This window comes from Girardinichthys multiradiatus, chromosome 13 (genome assembly GCF_021462225.1).
Source record: "Girardinichthys multiradiatus isolate DD_20200921_A chromosome 13, DD_fGirMul_XY1, whole genome shotgun sequence".
In the NCBI taxonomy this organism is placed as follows: Eukaryota; Metazoa; Chordata; class Actinopteri; order Cyprinodontiformes; family Goodeidae; genus Girardinichthys; species Girardinichthys multiradiatus.
In genome coordinates, this window is record NC_061806.1 from 11,868,868 (window position 1) to 11,883,413 (window position 14,546).

The 14,546-nt window shown below is 42.5% G+C and overlaps 1 long non-coding RNA gene across 1 annotated transcript; it reads left to right on the forward strand.

Annotated features, from left to right (window-relative positions):
- Nucleotides 1-207: 207 nt before the first annotated feature.
- Nucleotides 208-3,670, forward strand: LOC124879638. The gene is made up of 2 exons (XR_007041070.1): nt 208-1,181; nt 1,249-3,670. It is a non-coding gene; the product is annotated as an uncharacterized LOC124879638 (long non-coding RNA).
- The last annotated feature ends 10,876 nt before the right edge of the window (nt 3,671-14,546 follow it).

The following is a 14,546-nucleotide window of genomic DNA, read 5'->3' on the forward strand; positions in this document are numbered from 1 at the left end:
GATGTTTTCCTGTGGTTGAATAAACCTTTTAAACTTTCAGTACTGTGTCTGGCTGAATCTTGGGTCTGCCTTTTTCTGATTCATAGCAGTAAGGACATAACTAGGAAAGGAAGGAAGGAGGACATAATTAGGAAAGCAAGAAATGATTCAAGGAAGAAAAAGGAAGACAAGAAGGGAATGAAGGAATTATGTAGGAATGGAAGAAGGAAGGACACTAGTAGAAAATGAAGGAAAAAAGGAGACAATGGGGGATGAAGGAAAGAAAGAAAGAAAGAAAGGAAAGGCCAAAATGGAGAAACGAAAGAAGGGCACCAGAAGGAAAGGAAGGACACACAGAAGGACAGAACAAAGGAATTGAGATCAGAAACAACAAAGAATGGAAAAACAAAAGTGAAAGACAAAAAGGGGTAAAAAAGTAAAGGCAGAAGGGAGAAAGGAAGGAAAAAACGAAGGTCATGAGGAAGGAAATTAGAAAGTCTATAAGGAAGAAAGGAAGGAAGGACTGTGGAAGGAATAGGAGAAAGAAAGGAAGGAACCACACAAGGAATAAAGCAAACATTTATACAATGTGACCAAGACTACCTGGACATAGAAATATATTTTCCATTTATTTTTTTTTATTTTTCCATACTTTAAATATGAATTTCTTACATTTTTGACTAATTTATGGCCTATTTTAATATAATATCAATTTTATTTTGTATATGATATGTTTTACAAAGTGCTGCTGATCTCTTGGCCTGTTCACCCTTGTAATTGACATCTCAATCTCTGTCAGGATCTGGATCTACCTGCTGCAAACTTTTCTTCCCACCAGGTGTGGCTGCCAGGAGGAGCTGGACAGGTGTAGCTCATTGAGTATTCAGCTGGGCAGTATAAAGAGGAGGGCTTGCCAGCACTTTGTTGCCTGAGCGTTTTGCCCTTGCACTTTTCAGATGCTGATTCTGAGACCGGACCTGATCAGACCAGAACCATACAGACTTTGTCGGAAAACTTCCTAAATCCTGGATCTAATCAGCTGGCGAACCCTCCGGAGAGACCTACCTGCTGAGCAAACCCTGTCCACCCTTCCAGCGCACTCCGTTCTGTGTCTCCCTTCCTGCCGCTGAGGACCTAGGCAGGCTGTTTCCACACACTCCAGGCTGCGTGCCCCTCCCGGGCGGACCGCCCCACTCTCTCCAGTAAGCCGCACATCATTTTCAGGCGTCATTCTGAGGTTCAGTGTCTAACAGACTTTTTTCCCTGCAGCCAGTGGGTTTCCAGTCCCAGATTTCCCTTTCCTCACCCTCGTAGGCTTGTGAAACAGTAAACCGATCTTAAGAATTGTACATTGTCTCTGGGTGACTCTGCATGTGGGTCAGGTCGGCAGTAAGCAATATGACAATCTCAATGGGATATGGGTCTCAATCTGGTTAATTAATGGTTAAGACTTATCCAGACCTAGAAAATACTGAAATGAAATTACATATTTATATTATTATTATGAACATTTACAAATATAAATTTGTTAGCGGAGAATACACTGATGTGTCAGCATAGATAGCACATTGGATTAGAATGAATGTATATTGGCATTATACTTCTGCATAAATAGGAAGAGATTGTATCTGTGATGTTGCTGGAGGAGTTGTGGATTATAGTAAGTCTATATTTCTACCTAGTCCCTTTAATGTTTATCACTTAGTGTATTTTCTGTCATTTTCTTTAATTGTACTTTACAATGTTCCATAAACATAGAATCTAAATCTATTATTTAAAGATGAGATTAAAATATAGGGTTCAGACTTGTCTGAACAATAGATTTTATTTTAAAGAAACCAATAAGTTTTAAATTAAGATGAAAGCCATCCATCTGTTTTTCATGTACACCATTTGAAGAAAGAACTTTGACATTTTAACCCTTCTGTCTCTGCTTATTGATCCTTCTGTGTGAGCACTTTTGTCGTTCAGGATGACAGGTGTTGATATAGGTGGCTTTCCTTTCATTTGGAATCCAGATGCAGAGGAGACAATCCAGTGCCAGCACATAAATCCCATACCTAAAGCTTCCAGATGGATCTTATTTAAGGTGATTCCCAAACATCCAAGACAGGGCAGTGACCCTGACTTCAGGAATGTCTGGTCTTTGGGTGAATTGCACAGTGAAAATATGTGGACAGACTATTTTCAGTGTGGCATTTAGCAAAAGGATTATTTGGAATGTAACCCACATCACCTTGTTTGTGCTGACCTTGTTCTGGATGGACATTGCATCCTCTGAGGCTTCCTAAAAAAATACAAGGTCCCAACCACTGAAATGCTAACATTGCTGCCTTTGAGTGGAATTTGTGAACCACAGTAGTTACAGAGTAAGAGGCCACTGTTTACCTAAAGGAATGCCTGATGTTTTACATGCATTCTTATCATTGTCACACATGCTGAAATACCATCAAAAAACCACAAGATAACCAAATAGTTACAACAACAAAAGTATGTCACATTTTTTTCTTCACAGTATTCTTTTTAATGGGTCACCCATGTCGTGTTACAGTACATCTGCTTTTTGTGCCATTTCCACTGTTTTATTGTTGTAATGTATATTTAGAGAATTCCCCATGAAACTGCAGCAAAAAGTCTGGGTAGCGGGTGTAGAAAGGGAGGCATGTTTCAAAGTGACTGACAGGCTGGCGGAAAAAAGAACATAGCAGGTTTAGTACTTACAATGAACATACACCAGCCAAAAGGTAATAAATGAAGGTTCCCACTGCTTCATACATATACACATTTCTTTGGCACAGTACCTGTCACATTTTTTACCTGGTTGAAAAAAGCACAGATGTCTCTAAAAATGCAATGGTGTATGCACACATATGGCTGTGGATGTAATAATCTAAGCAAGAGGATCTCAGCTTTGGTTATAATAGTACACATTTTGCCAATAATCCTATTTTCTTGGGGAATTATTTAATATCTAAAGCCCTAGCCCATATATAGAAGATTACATCATCTAGTATTTTATGTATGTTTATGACACACAGCTTTATATCTTTGTGTCACCGCATGACCATAACCCACTACAGTCACTGAGTCTGTGTGTCCAATATATAAATCAGTGGATAGGTCAGAATTTCCTCCCGCTTAATGCAGATAAGACAGATTTCATTGTTTTTGGTCCCATAAATATAAGGATAGACATAAGCCCTGAACTAGATTAAATGGAGCTAAAAAACTCAGAGGTTTCAAAAAACTTTGGGATTGTTTTGGACACAGATCTAAATTATAGCAACCAAATAAAGACTTTTTCTAAATCTATTAATGTAAAAATATTTAATTTAAAATGGATGCTAACAAGTGTGGAGTTTGCAGTAAATCATTAGCAATGTTAGCATTAAAGGCTCTACTACCTGCTTTTTCTTCCGGATGTTAGCCTGTATGAGCTACCGAGCTATTAGCAGCTACAAGTAGCTCACCAACATTTTTCAACTTGTTTTTTTTTATTTTTTTATTGTTTTTACAGGAAAACAGTAATATGACTCATTTTAAACCTCATATTGTAGCTATCAAATGTATTGCTGCTGAAGAGAGCACTATAGCAGCAACTATTTACTGATGGCTGCAACAACAGTTTTCCCCTCTGTAATCCATTTTCCCTGATTATGCTTCAGATTAATAAAAAGCAACTTGAAGCATGGCACTTTTCAGTTTTTGTTGTCTGAATAAGGGTACTAGACTAAAACATGTTATCTTTTGTTTGAGTTTTGGCTGATGTGTGGTTCTTTCCTTTGTTTTTTATATGTACTACTTTTGCATCCAGCACATAACCCAGCTGATTTCAGGATGTACACGTCTTTATTGTTTTGTTTTCCTGTCAGTGGACTTAGCCCCGGAGGCTTTCTGAAAAGTGGAAGAGAGGAAGTATAAAACTAGATCTATTCAGTTCAGCTAAGAATTTCTAACCTCAGGTCCTAGGTTCTGATGGGATCTGCCACCACAGAAATAGAACTACAGTATAACGCAAGCATGTCCATCTTCAAATTGTTATTGTGTTGGTTTTGTGGTCAGTCAGTTGGTCATTTTCTACAACTTCTTCCATAGTGGGTCGCGGGGAAGCTGGTGCCACTGCCTATCTCCAGCAGTCTATGGGTGGGAGACAGGGTACACCCTGGACAGGTTGCCACTCAAACGCAGGGCAACACAGAGACATACAGGACAAACAGCCACGTACACACTCACTCATGCCTAAGGGCAATTAAAGAGAAACCAGGTAACCTAACAGTCATGTTTTTGGACTGTGGGAGGAAGTCGGAGAGAACCCACACATGCACGGGGAGAACATGCAAACTTCATGCAGAAAGACCCCCAGCCGGGAGTGGAACCTAGGACCTTCTTGCTGCACGGCAACAGTGCTACCAACTCACCGTGTAGCCCTGGTTTTGTGGTATTATGAATATTAGAAATATTTCATGTTTATTACATTAGAGAGATGCAGGTGAGGTGGAGAAGATGTTGCCTCCTGTTGCTCCAGCAGGACTGTCCAATCTGGTAAAGTCAGATCTTAGCTAGCTTAAAAAATTAAATGCTCATTTATTATTTAGACATTTCTGCTGTTGGAGCAAAAAAAAAAAAAAAGAAATGCCAATGTGTTTAAATAAAAGCACAACAAAATAAAAATGTTAAAATGGCTCAAAATTAGCCATACCCCTGCCAGAGTAAGATTTAAAGTAATCTTTTTATTTCAAAAAGTTGTTTATTGATTGAACCCAGAACAATATTTAAAGCACTGCAGGTCTAACTTGCCTTGATTAAGGTCAGTGTTCATGAATCAATAATAGGAAACAGAGACTTGGCAAAAATTGCATCCATAGCAGAATTCCAAGGTAACAACTTATGCTGACCAAAAATAACCCAAAAACCACACAATATCATGATGATCCCTCAGACTTATACACTGACTCCTTGCCAGTTATTAGATGTACGGGCAATGATGTTTTCTACATGGGTCTAGGTCTGTTTGGATAAATGCTTTCCCTTAATATATGATAACTGCATTTTATACTTACTCAGCTTATCTTTCTCTGATATTTTTTTCTATTGCTTGATAACCTGATCCATTTAAGTGTGACAAAAAAACAATAACAGAACAAATCGGTGATAGGCAAAGCGTTCTTTAATAAATTACAATATATATATATATATATATATATATATATATATATATACGTCCATGATGCGAATCTCCCGTTCCACCACATCCCAAAGGTGCCCTATTGGAGTGAGATCTGGTGACTGTGGAGGCCATTTGAGTAGAGTGAACTCATTGTCATGTTCAAGAAACCAGTCTGAGATTATTCGTGCTTTATGACATGGTGCATTATCCTGCTGGAAGTAACCATCAGAAGATGGGTTCACTGTGGGCCTAAAGGGATGGACATGGTCAGCAACAATACTCAGGTAGGCTGTGGCGTTGACACGATGCTCAATTGGTACTAAAGGGCCCAAAGTGTGCCAAGAAAATTTCCCCCACACCATTACACCACCACCACCACCAGCCTAAACCGTTGATACAAGGCAGGATGGATCCATGCTTTCATGTTTTTGACGCCAAATTCTGACCCTACCATCCGAATGCCGCAGCAGAAATCAAGACTCATCAGACCAGGCAACGTTTTTCCAATCTTCTATTGTCCAATTTTGGTGAGCCTGTGCGAATTGTAGCCTCAGTTTCCTGTTCTTAGCTGACAGGAGTGGCACCCGGTGTGGTCTTTTACTGCTGTAGCCCATCCAAGGTTTGACGTGTTGTGCATTCAGAGATGTTCTTCTGCATGCCTTGGTTGTAACGAGTGGTTATTTGAGTTACTGTTGCCTTTCTATCAACTCGAACCAGTCTGGCCATTCTCCTCTGACCTCTGGCATCAACAAGGCATTTACGCCCACAAAACTGCCGCTCACTGGATATTTTCTCTTTTTCGGACCATTTTCTGTAAACCCTAGAGATGGTAGTGCATGAAAATCCCAGTAGATCAGCAGTTTCTGAAATACTCAGACCAGCCCGTCTGGCACCAACAACCATGCCACGTTCAAAGTCACTTAATTCACCTTTCTTCCCCATTCTGATGCTCGGTTTGAACTGCAGCAGATCGTCTTGACCATGTCTACATGCCTAAATGCATTGAGTTGCTGCCATGTGATTGGCTCATCAGAAATTTGCGTTAACAAGCAGTTGGACAAGTGTACCTAATCAACAACAATATTGTGAAATAGGAACATAAAGCTTGTCAAACATAGTTAGGATAAACAGCAAGCAGTTTTTGAGGTGAAATATCTTGGATGATGTGTAAATGGATGTGTTGGCTTACACTTGAACTTCTGTTACAGACTAACAGACTGAAGTTGTTGGAAAGCCCAAAATTCACACCCCATCCTCCTCCTTCTTTTCTTTTCCTATGCGCACACACACACACACACACACACACACACACACACGCATATGCACACACACGTATGCAAGTACAGGGACTCTGGGACACAGGGAATGATAATAGAGACATGTTAATGTGTGCTAATGATGCTGTTATCTCCTGACGAGTGCAAATGGAGCGAGAGATTAACAACCATGCAACAGGGAATAAGGTGTAGGCTTACCGGCACATGTGGATGAGCAAGTTGTGTTTCCATTCCTGCTAGTTGTACTGTAAAAAGACAGAGGGTAGGACTGAGTTTATGTATGCAACTCTACTTCCCCTCGACCTTTGACCTCCTCCTCTGCATGCTGAGCCTCCCACAGGAAGACATGCTGACCCCCTTAGGGAACGGATGAGTGTGTGCATGTCTGTGTGTAAACTAACACAAGGCATACTTATTGCTCCCTCTTAATCTCAGTTGTTTAACGCCATATCTAGTGATCTGATCACAGCTAAAACCATTCATGCCTCCAGGTCACTTAGATCCATTTCACATGGAATTGTGCTATTTAATTGCCACTACAGCAGATTTGTTTGAAGAGTCTCTTTAGTTTTAACATTTAGCTCAAAGAGCCACATGCTTTCACAAGCTTGCATCATGAACACCCACACACTGTAGGCCTACACACTCACCCCTCTTTAAATGCAGCATCTCACATGCCAAAGCTGTGTCTTAAAGAAGCACATCAGTGTTTTAAGAAATTTGCAGGGAAGAAGGCCACTCATCTCTCATAAATAACACCAACAGGATTTCAGGACCCTCCTTGAACCGCCACCATAACGTGGTGGAGGGGTTTGAGTGCTCGAATGATCCTAGAGGCTACGTTGTCTGGGTCTTAAATGACCCTGGTAGGGTCTCCCATGGCAAACAGGGTCTAGGTGACGGGTCAGACAAAGAGCGGTTCGAGAATCCCTCATGATGATTACAGAATCGAGGCATGTGACGTCGCCGGTACGGCGGAGCCGGGGTCTCACCCTGGAGCCAGGCCTGGGGTCAGGACTCGTCGGAGAGCGCCTGGTGGCCGGGTTGCTCCTCGCGGGACCCGGCCGGGCCAAGCCCAAACGAGAGACGCAAGACCATCCCCCAGTGGGCCCACCACCTGCAGGGGGAACCGTGAGGGACCGGTGCAAAGAGGATTGGGCGGCGGACGAAGGTGGAGACCTCGGCGGCCCGATCCCCGGATGCTTAGGCTGGCTCTACGGACGTGGAATGTCACCTCACTGGGGGGGAAGGAGCCTGAGCTTGTGCGGGAGGTCGAGAGATATTGACTAGAAATAGTCGGGCTCGCCTCCACGCACAGCGTGGGCTCTGGAACCCATCTCCTCGAGAGGGGCTGGACTCTCTTCTACTCTGGAGTGGCCCACGGGGAGAGGCAGCAGGCTGGGGTGGGTTTGCTTGTCGCCCCCCAGCTCAGCCGTCTCGTGTTGAGGTTTACCCCAGTGGATGAGAGGGTCGCATCCCTGCGCCTTCGGGTTGGGGAGAGGTCTCTGACTATCATTTCGGCCTACGGGCCGAGTGGTAGTGCGGAGTACCCGGCCTTCTTGGCGTCCCTGTCGGGGGTGCTGGATAGTGCCCCTCCTGGGGACTCCATTATTAGGCTGGGGGACTTCAACGCCCACGTGGGAAATGACAGTGACACCTGGAGAGGCGTGATTGGGAGGAATGGCCTCCCCGATCTGAATCCAAGCGGTGTTTTGTTATTGGACTTCTGTGCTAGTCACGGATTGTCCATAATGAACACCATGTTCAAACATAAGGGTGTCCATCAGTGCACTTGGCACCAGGATACCCTATGCAGGAGGTCAATGATCGACTTTGTTGTCGTATCATCAGACCTTCGGCCGAATGTTTTGGACACTCGGGTGAAGAGAGGGGCTGAGGTGTCCACTGATCACCACCTGGTGGTGAGTTGGATCCGCTGGAGGAGGAGAAAGCCAGACAGACTTGGCAGGCCCAAGCGCATAGTGAGGGTCTGCTGGGAATGTCTGGCAGAGCCCTCAGCCAGGGATGTATTCAACTCTCACCTCCGGGAGAGCTTTGACCAGATTCCGAGGGATGTTGGAGACATAGAGTCCGAATGGACCATGTTCTCCACATCTATGGTTGATGCTGCTGCCCGTAGCTGCGGCCGTAAGGTCTGCGGTGCCTGTCGCAGCGGCAATCCCCGAACCCGGTGGTGGACCGGCAGTAAGGGACGCTGTCAAGCTGAAGAAGGAGTCCTATCGGCTGTGGTTGGCTTGTGGGACTCCTGAGGCGGCTGACGGGTACCGTGGGGCCAAGCGTGTCGCGGCCCGGGCGGTGGCAGAGGCAAAAACTCGGACCTGGGAGGAGTTCGGTGAGTCCATGGAGAAGGACTACCGGTTGGCCATGAACTTTGGGTCATGACCACAAGAACGAGATCCCGGATACAAGCGGCTGAAATGAGCTTCCTCCGTAGGGTGGCCGGGCACTCCCTTAGAGATAGGGTGAGGAGCTCGGCCATCCGGGAGGGGCTCGGAGTAGAGCCGCTGCTTCCCCACATCGAGAGGAGCCAGTTGAGGTGGCTCGGGCATCTATAGCGGATTCCTCCTGGACGCCTTCCTCGGGAGGTGTTCCAGGCACGTCCCACCGGGAGGAGTCCCAGGGGACGGCCCAGGACACGCTGGAGGGACTATGTCTCTCGGCTGGCCTGGGAACGCCTTGGGCTCCCCCCGGAGGAGCTGGAAGAGGTGTCTGGGGAGAGGGACGTCTGGGCGTCTCTGCTGAGTCTGCTGCCCCCGCGACCCGGTCCCGAATAAAGCGGAAGACGACGAGTACGAGTACGAGGATTTCAGGAAATCCTGTTGTTATTAATGATACTTAAAATAAAAACACACCAAGACATGACTCAGTGCCTCATTACCACATATTGGATGGTTTGACCTGAGGTGCATCAAGACACAACAGAGTGCTGGAGTTCAGACAGGTTAGTTAGTGTAGGTTAGTGGGCAGATGCCTCTGGTTTGTTTTTTTCCCAAGTAAAAAAATACCTGAAGCGTATTTTTTGATGTGTGTCACACACCTCCAATACTTTTTTACCCTTTATAAAGGGAGATGCCTGAAACAGATTTTATGCATATTGACCCAGTTCAGTTCCACTTTACATCTCTTGTGGCTCTACCTGATTTATTAAATCTCAAACTATTCAAGACAAGGTCAGTTTGACAGGTGATTCATGAATAACTGGAGGCATTCTAATAAGGTTTTTCACCTTAGTGGCTATATAACTAAATACTTTTGTAAAAAACAAAATGCTCTTTCTTTCTTTGATTTGCAAATATTTGAGGCCAGCATTGCAAAGAAGAAGCAAATACAAAAAAAAAAAAAAAGAAATCCTGAAGATGAGCTTACTTACTGAGAAGATACCATCCACCAAAAGAAGGTTGTATTTAACAACTTAGGCAGGAATAGAAATCAGGATGTGTCAGTTTTCCCGAAAACACCTGGTTGTCACTCCTGATTTCTACATTTTCCTTAGTGTAGACGTCCTGCCCTCCCCTCATTCTGCCCAATGTGTTTCCAGTCTACTCAAACCCAATTCTCTTCCTCCATCATCCATGGTGTATTCCTGAGTTGCTGCTTAGGCTTCAGAAAGGGGTTGGTTGGTTGTAGGTGGGGGGATGGGCCATAGTGGGTCTGCATGTTTCAAAGCCAGTGAAATATTAATGTTTATGTGCCTGCTTCTCTTGGTGTGAGCAACTTCACATGTACCTCCTCTCGCTTTGATTTTGATTACAGTATTTGCATCCATTCATGTTTGTAACATCAAACGGAGCTGCTTACGAAGCTATATGTTGGTATGTGCACCTCTGTGAGTTACTCTGCATGGGCTGCATTTCCTTTTCTGCCAGATGATGCATAAAAGCTGTCGTTTGGCTCAGCTCCCTAAAATAAGAGTCAGTACATCAATTACCCATGAAACGCTCTGCACACGCTCTCAAGGCTGACCTAAGGTGGAATTAGCAGAACATGCCTGCTATTTTCTAAAATGATATATGATGCATTCTGCAGCCAAAGAATATCCATCTATGGTCTCATATACACTCAGTCTAAATCTGCATGAGAGTGTCAGTCAGCTGGAGAAATTAAGTTCAAGAAAAGGCTATTTCAAGTCATCGCACAGTGGATGACTCTCATTGCAGAGCCACATAACCACATTTATTTAGTCTTCTGACAAAAATAATTGTCTGTAAAACCCAGTGAAGACTTGTTTTGCCTCGACCCTTCCACAAGCCCCCCCTCGCTTTCCGGCGAGCTTTCAACCATGAGTTCACTGTCTTCTTCACTTTCTTATCCCCATCTCTCAGAGGTTTACGGAACAGCTGATGCCCTTTTCTTCATCTATCTCTGTCTTTTTTGCTTTTCTGCCTAAACATCCCTTCTATTCCCACTTGCAAAACACACATCAACACACATGTGCACAAACACACATTGACATGAGCCACCACTTCCAATTTCCCAGCTATCCTCTCTACCTTTGCCCCCCCCCCCTCAACCTCCCACATCTACTCTGCCCTTCTATTTCCCTCTTGTCCCTCCACCCCTCTTCCACCAGCACTCTCTCTTCTTCCCCCTCTCTGTTGCTGAGTCGACCGAAGGCACATGTGTAGCCAGTTGCTATGTGGACGCCATGACAACCGTCATGAATTCGACATGGACCTCACGTAGTCAGGCGGATGTACGCCTGTGTGGATGCAGCACTTCAAATGGCGCTCACGTATGCAGGGAATGAAACTCTCTAGGGGGAGTTTGGTAAAGATTCATGTGCTTCCTCCTTTTTATTTAATGCACTTTGTATAAATGTGAGTGTGTTTCTGTGTTTGCGGGCCTATCTGTACAACCACGCATGATTGGATCAGAGAGACATGTCAATAGTTTTCATTGTGTGCTCTCACAAAAGCAGTAAGATCATTATTTGTCACACATCCGTGACATATAAATGTTGCCATCCTACCAAGTTACATTGATTGTAAAAAAATGTTTGCTCCTTACAGATTTCTGATGTTTTTGCCTTTTTGTCACACTTAAATGTTTTCGTCCCTTAAAAGTATTTTAATATCAGACAAAAGTAACATGAGTAAACATAAAATGTTTCATTTATAAAAGGAAAACAAGACCTCTAAACCAACTTGGCCTTACGTGAAGAAGTAAGGCCAAGCAACAACTGTCATTAAGCATATCTGATAACTGGCAATGAGTGTTTTTTATCATACAATGTGGCTTTTCTTTGCAGGACTGTTTTAATACAGCCAAATTGGAGGGATTTTTAGCATTGGAATAACATTCATTACGTTTTTGTGGACTTTCTCCTTCAGGACTTTCTAGCACAGAGCAGAATTCATGGATCCATCAATTATAGCAACTTGTTCAGGTCCACCATATTTAAGTTTAAGTTAGTTTGACCTCAGATGTAGCAAGACTCAAACCTTCAAAAAAAAAATATTTCTTTCTTGTCAGTCCCCAAAGTCCTGGGGATCATCAAGATGTTTTTTGGTAAATGTGAGACGGGCTTTGTATTAATTTCATGGTTAATGACTGTTATTTCATTCGTTAACAAGGCGGAATAATTATATTTTCACATAAGGTGTGGATAGTTTGGATAGCTACTTTCCAGTTAAAATAAAATAATCATTGATCTGAAACATTTAAGTAGGAGAAAAATATAAAAACAGAAGAAATCTTAGAGAGGGCATACATTTTTCACAGAACTGTATATTATCTGACATTAAAATATGTTACCAAATATGTAAATTTGATAGATTTCCTGTGGGAAACAGCAGGATACCAATTTACTGTTTCAGTACTATCTTTAGCGTTTTAAATTCTGAAAGTCAGTTAGTGGTGTTGGGACCTACAGCCATGGATTTCAACATTAAACTCCGGTACATACTTTTCTGGAACTTTTCAAAATAAAGTGCATTAACCTTCTTCCGGCACAACCAGGAAAGGGGATAACTGCGGACTTCCTGTGGCGCCATTACCCAAATAAAAGTACAGCTGTTGCTACATCCGCCCTCTTCCACACCGATGACTATCGGGATAGGAGGGAAACAAAGCGCGCAGATGTCTTTTGCTGGCAAAAATACATAAATTCAACTGGATCCAAGGAAGCCATACGATCATCGATCATATGCAAAGTTAAGTAGAATGAAATACTGTCTGTGTATCCGGTATTTTCATTCATGAACGAGGAAATAAAGGTGTAAGAGTTGCTTACCTTTTCTCTTCGAAGCCCCCGCAGAAGCAAAACTGTCGCAGACAAATCCCTGTAGAGAAGCTGTTTCTACAAGCCGAGTCTGAAGGAAGGACAACGGCCTGCATCACCGTGTCTACGGTAACGGAACAGCTGGTTGGCGGACAGAACGAGCCGTCTTTCAAGCTACAGCTCCGGAGGTCAGGTTAGCTGAAAGCTAACCGCTTGTTGACTGTGGACGTTTATTCAAACTTCGTCGCTTGGACAACATTCCTCACCACAACTCATGAGGTTAAGTGTTTGGGCAGAATAATATAGAGATTAACAGTTAGGAGGAAATAATCTGAACGTTTTAATTCTATGAAGTTTTGTTTTTGTGGAACCTGGCTATCTTAGTGCTAGTAGGCTAGCTACAGCACGTGCCGGTTTGTGTTCTTATGTTGTATGTTTTAAAGTTAAGAAACTTTATTTAAAGGGTGGTTTTAAACAGAACATTGCTCATAACGCGCCATCCGCTTAAGCATTCTAACCCTTTTATTAACCCTGGTATTTTAAAGGTATGTGTTGATTCTGGTGCTAAGCTATCCGCTTCTTTGTTAGCTTAACGGTTAACCGGTAAGAACACGTGGTTGCTACAGATAGCATGCTAGCACTAAGACTATTCAACAGAAAGGTTGTTGGTTTTAAAGCTAGTGAATAATAGTTCTTAAACATCATTTACTAAATTTGATAACTAAGTAAACACCATTAAGCCCCATTTCTCCAGAAAGATTTGGCTCTTTTCCAAAATACTCCCTTAATAATATTTCTTCGAATATTATTTCAATAACTAAAGGCAGCTAATTAGACACCGTTGAGAAATGGTCATCCAGAAGGTTGGTTTTATTCAGCAGATCATTATTTTATTAAAATAATATTTTATCTGATCTTGCATTGTGAAGGGTTGTCTAAATGTTTGCTGATTATTTCCTAAGTTAGTTCCAAGACTAACTTAACTTCATTTCCAGATTCTTCAAGATAATCCTTGGTTCTCAAACATAAACATTGCATGGTAATGTTGCATCACTCTTTTGGTCATAATTTCCAATCGTCTTTGATCAACTTGTTTATATTGTTCATAGCCCATTAGTCTTCGTTATTCTTTAATTCTGCTTGGTGATTTAGTTGGGTTAATTTAGCATTGTACAGTTTGTTGATTTAAATATGTTTGACTTTGAGTTGACTTATTTTTGTTAATAAATTCTTGTATTTTAAGAAATTGTGTGAATTCATTCCATGTGTGTGCAGAGTTTATGCTGTTCAATAATGTCAGAGCTTGTCTCACACCTTTCTATTTTGTCCTAATACCATCGCCTTACTGGGCTGGTATTCACAGGACAACCCTTAACAGACCAAAATATTATTTGATAAAATATTAATACTAAATATTAAATAATATTCTCACATTCATAATTACAACAGTGGAAACAGCTGAAAAGATTCCACCTCTTCCTACAACTTAAAATATAAATTGCTTCAGTTTCTCTTTTTAAAATTTTTGAAGCTTCATTGGTTGCTGAACATCTTACTGTGATTACTTACATAGAAGAGCTCAGTGCCCGTCTTATTGTTCACATTTGTCAGTTTCTCTACATCGTAGGAGTTGCCACCATTTACACTCCTACATTCCTGTTTCTACAACTGATACAGATAGAGGCTCTGCCATCTGATGTCCTCCGCTGACGTCCTTGTTGTCGAAGTCTCCCTCAGATTCTTCCAACTGCAACCTCGAGATATGTTTCTCAGTAGAAGATATGGCCCTAGATGGAACTTCCTGCAAGCAACTGCAAAAAGCGTTAAGGTTTAAGTAGTTATGGATGCCTCATGACAACAACACAAGTTTTAGGATGATGGG